We start from the raw sequence: 11,751 nt of genomic DNA, 5'->3' as shown, positions 1-11,751 counted from the left end.
ATCCAGCTAGTTCATTACCCCTAATAGCATCTGTGAGTTTCTAAAACTGACATTTCTGTCGACATCTGAATTGGTCACTGGAGGTGGTAAATAAGATGATTTGCCACAGATGTGAGGAACCGAATCCCAGAGCTGTGCAGAGAACAAATGAGAGCTCTGTTTGAGCCACAGCAGAGCCTTCTTTCCTCCCTGTTTGAGGCCAAACGCACCCACAAACAGCTGCAATAAAGCCATCGCATCAGTTACGGCCCTACCACCACTGGGGAACTGCACAAAGTTGCATTTACTTGTTAAAAATGATTGATTTTAGCTGCCCTCTATATCCACGCTCCACACAATTCCCCTGCACGCTATACCATCTGCTTAATTCTCCCAGGTTGGCTGTGGCATACCATGACATCCAAAAATCAATCAAAATCACTCGATACATCAGCAACCACGGAAGAGCGGCTGCACGTCTGATCTCACCACTTGTTTTGCAGAGTACTTTTGCTGCCTGCCCAGCTAGTGTGGAGACAGTACATTTCTCCCCTTTCCAACAATGTGATCTTATCTAAGGCAGCTGGCCTGCACTCTGCACTTTCATTTTTATTGTGTGGGTTCTCAAACCCTGATGCAAATAGTCTGCTGAACATCCTCCCTCCGTGGCATGTAGAGGCATTTTTTTCCCTCTTCAGCCTCCTTCCACGTGGCGCGCTCCAGCGTCAGGCTGGCTCCGGCCAGCTCCCATTGTTCACATTGTTATTTTCATGTCAAGGGCGTGAGAGGAATTTTTTTTTTTTTTTTTTTTTTTTTTTCTGCTAGAACAACCATTTAAAGCCTAGGCCTTGAAAATACACTTACCACTTGCAGGAAAACAGTTACTGGATTCTCTGCAAGGCCAAAGGTGAGGGACAGAGTCACGTAGTTAAAAAAAGTGAATGCTGATACAAATGAAAAACTGAACCTAAGAAGGAAGCCTTTTGCAGAAGAAAACGAAAACACGGAAAGTTTAATTTGTTCTGCAGTGGCCTACATAGAAGGTGAACTGCCACAGCAGATTAGAAGAGTGGTCCACTGGGGCTGCCGTGCCAGCACCACTGTAGCTATCTCTAAAAGCGCGAGAGAAATGATGCGTGTGACCTGGAGTGACAAAAGGAAAGAGGTAAGTAGCCAGCTAATTGTGCAAGGCTGTGCACGAGGTCCTTCCCCACACCTGCTTGGGAGCAATACCATCACTTATTGCTTCAGGTACTATGATACAAGTGCTGCATTGTGCTGCAAAATTGCCAGTCTTTCAATGGCGAGTCCACAGCGTCTATTTCATGTGCCTCTACCTCTTGCAACTGCAGGCTGCAGCAGCTGACAAGGTGTAGGGAAAGGAAGTACATCCTTTGATCAGCTCTGCATTTACTATACTAACTTTACATTAAGAAGTGTAAAGGGGCTTCATTCAAGAAGAAAACCAGGAATGAAATGAAAATGTTTCACTATTCCTTTCACAGGTTTTGGGGTTTTAAAAATATTTTTAGATATGATCTCCTTCATAGTTCAGAAAGGCTCAGGCCGGTCTCCTGTAACCTTGCTTTAAAATCTCTTACACACTGATCCTCCCTCCTCCTGTGACCACTTTTATCACATCTTTTCTGACTGCTGCCACTGAAGAGATGGCAACCTTTCACATGATATTCCTGCCTGCCCTCAATTCTATGCCATGTAGGTTTACACCTTCTAGTTGAATTTTAATCCCCTCTTTAATATAACTGAGTATCCTAGCAACTCCAATGGCTATTGTGGTGTCCCTAAATACCCCCACCAAGTTACTCACAAGCAAATGTAAGTGTTTGAAAGAAGGAAACCTATGAGAATTCATGGAAATCCCTCTACCTTTGTAGGGTTTTCAGCTAATACGGAATCTCCTACTTTTCTCTGTACCTCCAGTGTTCTTCATGCTCAGAGAACCAGTTCCCAATTTACTTTCTATTCCCTCTTAGAAATCCTTCAAATCCTTACAATGGTCTTGGTTCAAGTAGCAGCTTCTCCTAATTATGAGTTCCCTCTTAACTTTTGCCTGCTTTTAGTTGTTGCCAGTCATCATTTGTTTATTCTGTGGCTTCAGAGCATGCCCCTTGTTTGGAATAGCAGATACCTGCGCTTCCAAATCTTACCTTATCAGCTCCTTGCCTAGTAGCTCTTTATTTGCTTTCAAAGTTTTTATCAGAGGTACACTAAAAAGGTCTTGAAAGATCGAGGCACTTGGCCAGGAACTGGTTCTTCAGGACTCTACACTGGCCTTTCATCTCTCTAATTATGCTCTAACTGACTCAGCAAGCAGACAATAAGAGGCACTACAACAACAACAACTTCCCCTAATCACAAACAGGTAGTTATAACTGGCTAAAATACAACAGTTATTCATAAAGCTGTCTGGTCCTTTAAAGAATCAAACAAGTCTATTTCTTACTCACTTAGGATACCATCTTCCATCTGAAGAAGCATGCTGAGACCCCTCTGGACTTCACTAGGATTAAGGTGAAGCCCATAATGCATTATTTTTGTAACTCCACACTATTTATTCAAAAAGCCTTAGATGTTTATTGGTATCTTTTAGTCCTGGTAATTTTTTGAACTTCAGTTTCTCAGGAGGCTTTAAATTTCCCCCCTCAGATACTCCAGTTTCTGTTAAAGAGACACAGATAAGTAAAAAATTTATTTACAAAAGTCAGGTCTCCTTTCCTGTGTCAAGCAGCTACTGATATGGTACTTAGAACTTTAGCTCATTTTAAGCAACCCCAGGTTTCAGTCATGCTCTTCTGCATATTTCTAGCCAGATTCCATCATGTCACTACGAATGGTCATGGGAGGCCAAACTACTGACCTTTCTCACCTCCGTTAGCAACACATGCATTTAAACTACTCATCCCTTTCAAAACCAGAAGCTTTTTGCCTGCTCTTCCCTCACCATACCCAGCAAACCTTCCTCTTCCACTCGTGTTGCATACATCCCCACACGTTTTCTGGATGGCAGCCTAGAGAATTATGGCAATGGTACAAGGGCTGGCAGCAGAAGTCAACACCAGCTCTGACAGGGTACAGTGGGTCCCAGCTGTGCTCACAATGGCCACCTTAGACAAACAGCCTTTATTTCACCCTTCCAGGGCTCAGCCCTTCCAGGTGGGAGGGAAAGGAATGCAAGGTACCTCCTCACTAGCTTGGGAAGCTAAGTTTGGCATGACTGTTGGGTAATCCAGATACGAGGCAGACAACAACTGCTCCTTCCCCAGAGGAGCGACCCACCATCAGCGTACAGTCACCACTACTGCTACAGTCATGTCTCTCAGGGAAGCTTCTCTGGCAATCCTGTCCTCTCACCCCACAAAGAGCATACAGAAATTATGGTGTTTGCCCCTAGAAACGTAAAGGAGTCAACACGTGTGCACAAGTGCATACATGAGTCCACTGTGGAGCTACAAATGCTCTCTCCTAAAACCTTCCCTCATGCTGGGGATAGCATGACCAAGAGACTGACTATTGGAGAGGAGCAGTAGATCTTGGCAAAGTGTTTTGCTACTGGCTTGTTATTAAAAATAAGACCAGCAAAATTATACAGGAAATTGAATTCCCCCAAATTTTGAATACTTTATCTGACGTGGGAAGAGATCAGGTCATCTCCCTTAAGTAAGTATGTGCAACACAGCCTTTGAGTGAGATGTACTGAGGAGCTAAGGAGGCACCTCACTTTAAACAAAGACTATAACCACATAGTTTGTTCCTATAGTCGTTAGCCTTCTAAGCACTAATACTTTTGTCTTGGGCTTTGATTAGTAAACAATTGCTTTATTTTACTGCTAGGCTTGCCCAGCTCTGTGGTACAAGATGAATTATATTAGAAAAACAATAAGGGAAGAAGATGGATACAGTGCTGACCAATATGCAAACCAGAAGTATGCTGCAAGAGCTTGGGGAGGCAGGAATATGGAAGGGCAGGTGGAGCAGGATGCTTACCCTCTGCTGTAAGAATAAAAATCTAACCTATGCCTCCTTTCCATATCCTTCCAAAGTAGCTCCTAGGGTACAAACACAGAGGTCACAAGGAACATTTCCACACCTCTTCCTTCACAGCACTTGCCACAGCATTGGCAGAGGCAAGCCAGGGCATCAGTTCACTTCCAAACCTTAAAGAGGAATACATAAATTTTGGTAGGCATCAAACAAGCTGTTCTTCATGCACTTTGTCTAGATGATACATTTCTCTGACAGAAGGATGACAGGGACACCAGCTCTTCCCCACACCCTGAACATGTCCAGAGGAGGTGCAGGATTCTCCCACTCTACTCTGTTTTAATAAACTTTGCTGCTTCTTTTAGCCTTATGCTCTTTTGTGCTCATAAAATTCAGTTTTATGAATTATTAACACTACTGAAGTGTTAGTAATGACTTAACAGTAATTAGCCACTCTAGCAATGGGTATAGGTCCTCAAAAATACTCTCATTTTCTTCCTTTTGGACATTTTGGACAATCATTGAGTAAGAGTTATTTCTCAATAAAGCTAGAGTTAATCTTTCCTGCACTTTAACTCATCCCTGAATTTTGAGCATGCAATTGATAAAATTTGAGGGAAAAAACACCAAAAGAAAACAAAGAGAAAAATGGCTGAAAGGAATCAAAATAAACAGAAAAGAGCACTGGATTACGTTTTCAAAACTGCTACTAAATACTCTTTGCATTTGTCAGCCCTCTAAAATAACTTGGGCTAAAAAAATGCATTCTTTTTATTCCACTGAGGAATTGTGCCCTTGATTACTCTCTTATTCATTTGTTTGGGATTTTTTTTTTTTTTGGAGAGGATTACAGGAAGAATTAGACAAATTTATTAACTACCCAGAGAACACAATCAATACTCACAAGCAATATAAAGAATACATGCAGTTAATCTGATACATTCACAGCAGACCTATTCGTGTCTAGTTCTTGGGAGACCTAATTAGCAAGGGTTCCCTAACGAGCTAGAAAGAGAGAAAACTGAGGATAGAGTGGGGAGCACCACCCCATACTTTAGAGGCAACCATTCTATATCCTTGGAGAACTGGGTTTATGATTCTCAAAAGACATTAGAGGGGAGAATGTTAAGAAAAGTGAAGAACGCGAGTGGACCTAACCTGCCAGATGAGGCATTTCCCATGGGAAGCCAACACACTCTCTGCAGAGGATTTGTGATTTCTCCCTGTCCCCTCAGGTAACACAGTGCTGCCGAGGCGCAGTCATGTCTCTCACTGATTTTCTTCTGCTTTGATACAGACTTGCATTCTCAAGCTCTGTGTTATACTAGCTGCAGAGGACTAAGCCTGTTTTGTGCCAAATAATGATTTGATTTGAAAGGGTTAAGTTTAACAGATGCCAATATCATTCTTTAAAATCACATCCAATCCTTAATTGCTGGTAACAAAGACTACTTGCAGCACAGAGAGTTACCGGGAATACTCTTCTGCTTCAGTGTTGCTGGCAAGGAAAAGGCTTGTCGACAAATGCTCATTTTTCTGTGGCACACTTTGCACACCCTGCTTTGGCTGATGCTGCCAGGGTGGTAATACTGAGAGGGGTACACAAAATGCCTAAAGGTAGCACAGAAGACTACCTAATCTAACTATAAAAAATAGTTAGATTTTTATCTAACTATTTTTATAGCCAGAATAACTGCCTCCAGACACTCCAGCCCCATGGCACTGTGGGCTCAGGAAGGATCTAAGCAAACTGCTTAGTCCCACCTTTCACTGACCAGTTCCTAGTTAAGAGGGAGCTATGGGAATGGAGGGAGAAGGCTGAAGAAATGAGGGGAGGTATAATAAGGTAGGCACACCAGGTGGTTGGGGCTGTCTGGAAGCACCTACTAAGCAGTCCTGCCCTTGATTCCTGCAGCTTGGGCAGGGCAATGCAACACACCAGACCTGTTGCTCAGACCTGTACCACACTCATCAAACTTGCTATGTTACCATGAGGAGCAAAGGGAGGTAGCTGACTTCTCAGACTGGCAGGGCAACAGCCAGGATGGGCAGAATGAGTGTGCCACAGCAACAGTGCCCATCCAAGGCACCTTTCTGCCAAGCCCCTGTCTTCTGTGCCCCTACTACGTACAAGGGCAGCCACTGAACACCTTATCATTCTCATCTTCCCATATTCTTTCGGCTGAAATGAGACATCTTACCCAAGCAGCAACAGGAAATGTTGGGCAATATAGTCTCCCCACAGAATAAAGCAGCAAGAGAGAAAAAACCAAAACCAACAACAACAACAACAAACCAACCAAAAAAAATCAATAGTTTGGCAGCATTCATTCCTTGCAAAAAACTCCTCTCACTGAGGAAGTTTCCCGAGAAACACAGGAGCCACCACCTTTCATTTGTCATCACCACTGTCCTTCAGTCCTGGTGCCAAACACCGCAGCCCATACACACAGACACTTCTTTTTGGAACAACATAATGCCTTGCTCCCAAGAGGCCACTCTATACTTGGAGCCTTTGGAAATGAGTGTTAGTCACCTTTATTTCCCCTGGACAATACTGTGTCCTCTTACACGCTTTTTCTTGCCCTTCCTTGCTCATAATCCTCATGCCTTCACTTTCCCCTCCCACAGCTCACCAAAGAGCACCCCTGCCCCATGTGAAGGCCTCCTGTGTCCCATTATGGGACCACGGGACCCTCCTAATCCTCTGTACTCAGTTTTGAGACCATTACAGATGCAATGCAGATTGAGGCCTCCCAAGGCATCAGACTAAACACAGCCTGTGACTTTCAGCTAACCTTCCACTGAGCAGCACTGTAATACTCACTTACAGACAACTGTAAGTGCAGAAGCACTTTTTAATAGCAATAAAAATAATGTTCCTTTCACTCCACTGAAAACATGGAAGATTTCCAGAAGCAAGTCAGGCAGTCAGCCTCCCCTCAACACCCACACCTGCAGGCATGCGTAGGGAAGAAGTTCACTTTCTGACATGGAAGCCTGTCATTCCTCCAACCTCTCTCTCTTCTCTGATGCCCACATATGCACTCTTACACTTTTTTTCCTGGATACCTTCCCTCCCTCAGAGATTGGCTGAAACCCCCCCCAAGCAGATCACAGGCCTCTGTATTCAAGGTGCAGCTCAAAAAGTAAAAAGAGCATCTTTTTATAAGGCCACGGTAACATACTAGGGTCTGGCTCAGTGTAAGAACATATCTGTCACCCTCTCCACGCCACCATAGATTAACTTAAAGTGATAAAATTATTCATTCAGACTTTACTACCTCCTCTGATGAAGACTGCGTTGGCCAATTATTTCAAGGAATGCCACATTAAAAATGGGAACTCATTCACTGAATTGTTTTATAGGCCAGTGCTCATCAATTTTGCATAGGCTGCTTTGTTTTTAGAGCTAATTTCTAATCCTAACTCACATCACAGACACACATCTCTGCTTGGATTAATTGAGATCTCAGAGAGAACCTTCTGCTCCATTACCCTCCGTTACTGATTTATAAAGGAGGCCATGAAGCAGTGTTCTTAATGATAATGAAGAGGATATTTTATCCCTCAATTTCGTTCCTGTGCTTAAAATGCAGAGAGATGTAGATATTTCAGGGAATAAGAAGAAAATCTTTACTAGTTGCATGGCATCCTTCATTGGCAGATGCAATCCTTAGTTTTTCTCTTCATAACAAGCATTTTGGTTAGTGATCCTTCACCCTATCAAACAGTGACTGATAAGAAGACAGAGACCACCACCAGCCAACACTAAGGGGCAGCAGCATTTTTAACACTAATGATGTGAAACAGCTCAACAGGAACTCAAAAGCAGTAAAGGTCATAGGAAAGTAAGGCCAGTACCAACACATGGAGACAGGATGACTAGGCAATTCCTGAGAGTAAGGACAAGAGGAGTGTGGAAAGCACTGAGGAAAGACAATAGGCTAAGTGAGCTCTCCTGCAGGCACTAACTGAGACACAGCCTCCTCAGATGAGAGAAACCACCTAGGTTTATTTTATACAACCAAAGTAAAACTGTCCACATCCACTGTGAGCCACAGACCAAAAACTTCAACAAGGTGGGTAGTGCAATATCGAGGATTTGCCCCTAGCAAGTCCCCCACTGTTTGATTGGACAGAAATCCAGCTCCCTGCAGAGGAAAGCACCAAAGGGAAGGTGGAAAAGCTGAGTTACAGCAACAGGGGTGGATTACTGAAGTGATCAAACAGGCACAGTTCTGGCTCTCAGGACTTTGACTTTATTTGAGCGGTAATCCAAAACAATTTTATTCCCACTACAAATTTGCTATAAACAGGAAGCAGCAGTGACATTGCTAAAAATGACAGCTTCACAGCACCGCAGAGGGGAATCCCAGGATGTTCCTCTCACAGGCAGTCACTGCTCTGCAAATGCAGGAGAGCTGCAGACCTTGGCAGGACAGCCTGTATTTCCATGGGATGAGACCTTGGTAAAGAGATACACTTTTTTCCCAGTGTGTCCTTCACTGCCTGCTTCTCTGCACCTCCAAGCATCCGCCCACAGCTACTTTCACTTAGAAAATTAGACTATCAAAAAAGGTTATCTTCATTTAAAATGGTTTACCTAATCTCACCCAACCCCAATTTTAACTATGTTGTTTTTGTAAAGCTGAATGCAATTAGAAAAACAAAACTGTTTGTCTTTTACCTATCTGCAACATCATCACACACAAAATACACTGTCAAAAGCAGGTCTGCTTCTTTCCAAAAACAGCAAGCTAGGTGGGTAGCCCACAGAACGTACTGGAGAATTTACCTGGACTTATCTCTGTAGCATCAAGGCACCTCTCTCTGCATTTTATACTAATTGGGCAGAAATATAAACCGGAATTGATTGCCCATATATCACACAAAAAATTTAACAGAACAGATAAGCCCTGACTCCTTCAGAACCTCTAAGTGGTATCAAAGAGGTGAATGGGCCATGTAGGTAGTTGTGTGCACCATCAGGCATATCAAAACTATATCCCACTTGCTAGTTTGTACAAGCTTGCTAAAAAGGATGTTCATCTCAGAGTGCAAACTGATATTTGGCATTTTTGAGAGATTTTTAACAAGAGATTGTGTACCACGACTCAGTTAATGCCCTTGTTTTCAGTCTCAGGAAAAAGAGTTTTTATGACTTTTGGATTAAATACTTTTTTTGTACAGAGAAAATTATTCTGCCCTGCTACATTTTTTCCATATTTCTATTTTCCATATTCTTTTTATTTCTTTATTTCAGCCTTATTTTGGTAAGTCATACTAAGGAAGGTACAAACTGAAGCATACAGCATTTACATTAGTAGCTATAAAACAAGAAAGATATAATCCAAGTTGTCTAGCATTTCTCCACCAAACTGAAGGACAATTTTACTCTTGCTGAAGCCCTAATCCCATATGAATTCTTCAAAAGACAGGCAGACTTGCTCTGTCTTGTACCACACTGAAGACATACATATTCACAAGTAATTTGATAAACAAATTATTTTGCAGTTAAGATGAGTTTGACAGACACAGATGGAATCACACTAATTTTGTCTGATTGGGTCAAAATAGCATTCCATCTTGGCCACTAAAAGAAAATAAAAGGAGAAACCTGCTTGCATTTTACAGATAATGCCTGAAGGCCAGATTTCCTTCCCACCAGTACTAAGATGCAGAGCTCTGATTCGGTAGGTGTTCAGAGCCAGGCAGGACATTTCCCTCAGACACAGCTAATGAGAGCACCAGTTGCTACAGGCCTGACAAAAGATTATGGCCTTTATTCTATAGGACTGCTTCACTGACACTGATGGCTGTGACTTCTGCAGCTGAGTAAAGGCAACAAAGATATATATACTTGTAGAATACTGCTGGCATTCATTTGCCCGCATACACTATAATTCCTTATCTACCCCGTGTCCCTGCATCTAGCTAGAACCTCACAGTTCCCAACAGCCAGGTCTTTCATCTGTGGCTAAGAGCAGTAACTTGTAAGAAAGCTGTTGAGTAAGCAGGGGTTTCACAGCAAGGAATACCTGCAGGAAGTACCTACAATATAAATATGCACACACATGCTAACAGGTGGATGTTGAATCAGCTCACACCCTGTGAATCTTATACAGCCCATATGAAGCATCACACAGCAAACACTGAACTACCTAATCTGTGCATGGAAGTCTTTTTCCAGCTTAAGGGGAATGCCTGGGCAATATGAGGTGAGAGCTGATTCTGCATCAGTGCCTCAAGCTTTTCCAGGACAGGAAAGGCAAAACCAGAACAACACATTGGAGAAACCACTTAAAGGGATCAGACACAGCAGCTCAGGGACAGATCTATGAGCCAAACACCAAATCAGACCCCACCCTGGCTACAGATTTCCAGAGACCTAAGGACTGCCCAGCTCCCTGGGCACAATAATCCCAGGGAGAGAACTGCATCTACCTTTTCCAGATTCGCTATAATGATGGCAATTTCTCACATATACTCTGCCGTGATAGCTCAAAAGCCATGCAGCAGAGCAAGCAGAGCTGAAAACACCCTTCCTAGCTTTATTACTACATTGTAAACAATCACCTTTGCTTCCATTATATTCCTACCCAGACACACTGAATTTTTTTTCTCGTTGTATTATTTTAAGAGGGGAACCGTACATGCTCTATTTTCCATTAAGTTCTTTACATATGTATTTTCCAGACATTTCTGATGATCACCATTCAGATCTTCCCTCCCAAATACAAGGTGATAAAAAAAAAAAAAAAAAAAAAAAGCCATTTACTCTCTCCACATTTACCACATTTCTAAAGCTGACAGTTTTTTCTTCAGGACTGATTGGGGGTGAGAGGGGTAGGGAAGTTATTTGTTTGTTTTAAAATGATAACAGGCAGACTTGGAGAACAGAGAGAATGAAATCCCAGAGGGCTCAAGCAGTCTTAAAAAATTCCCCAGAAGCAGTTTAATAGTGCTAAAGGTTGATTCATGCAATAAATGATGCATCAAAGGCATATAATTTTTACTGACACAGGAAGAGCAGAGTCTACATGTATGTATGTCCTCATGCATAGTCACGGCCTGCAATACAACTTAAAGCTGAGACAAACTGCTTTTTCATTCTCTAACATGAAACAGATGTTAAGAGCATGCTCTCTTTACAAATTTCAGCATAAACTTGGAGGACATTGATTTAGATACCAACATGAATTACGACGTGAATTGAAGAAGATATCTCTATTTGAATCTTTAAAACTTGTGCTTTAAGTGGCTGCATCCCAGCAAAGACAAAATGGGTAGCAGAGTCTAAATTCTAAGGGCAAAAGCTTAAAAGTATTTAGTAATTCTAGATGCTCCTTTTGAGATGCTTTGGGTCTGCCAAAACTGCAACAAAATAAATGCTCATAAATTTGTAAATGTCAAACTCTCTCCAAATTCAGATGCAAAAGCTTAGGTCTCTAGCCCTATATTTGGTTACATTCAAGTTTAAATACTGACAGTTTCAGCACATAGTAATAATCTGTACTCCTTCATGATTCCAGCAGTCAATATAGTTAAGCACTTTAACGTACGCAGAGTGATGTCCTAGGTTTGATTTCAGCTGTATTTGCTCCCCATCTCTGAAAATCATACTATTTCTATTTAGGAGTCCTGACACAGAATTAAGTGTAGCATGATATTTAAGAGCCATACAAGTCCTGCTGTCCAGAGGTTTTAGTATTTTGTCAGAGTAATGAAATATCACAATCCTTTCACAGATGAGAAAACTTCAAGTGA

The 11,751-nt window shown here is 42.2% G+C and overlaps 1 long non-coding RNA gene across 1 annotated transcript; it reads left to right on the top strand.

Moving 5' to 3' along the window:
- The first annotated feature begins 1,026 nt into the window (after nucleotides 1–1,026).
- Nucleotides 1,027–3,910, top strand: LOC128805832 (uncharacterized). Its single transcript, XR_008436588.1, has 3 exons — nucleotides 1,027–1,144; nucleotides 2,452–2,511; nucleotides 3,832–3,910. It is a non-coding gene; the product is annotated as an uncharacterized LOC128805832 (long non-coding RNA).
- The last annotated feature ends 7,841 nt before the right edge of the window (nucleotides 3,911–11,751 follow it).

The sequence above is a fragment of the Vidua macroura genome, chromosome 3 (genome assembly GCF_024509145.1).
Source record: "Vidua macroura isolate BioBank_ID:100142 chromosome 3, ASM2450914v1, whole genome shotgun sequence".
In the NCBI taxonomy this organism is placed as follows: Eukaryota; Metazoa; Chordata; class Aves; order Passeriformes; family Viduidae; genus Vidua; species Vidua macroura.
The sequence above is the reverse complement of the archived record's forward strand: the minus strand, read 5'-3'. Positions and strand labels throughout refer to the sequence as shown.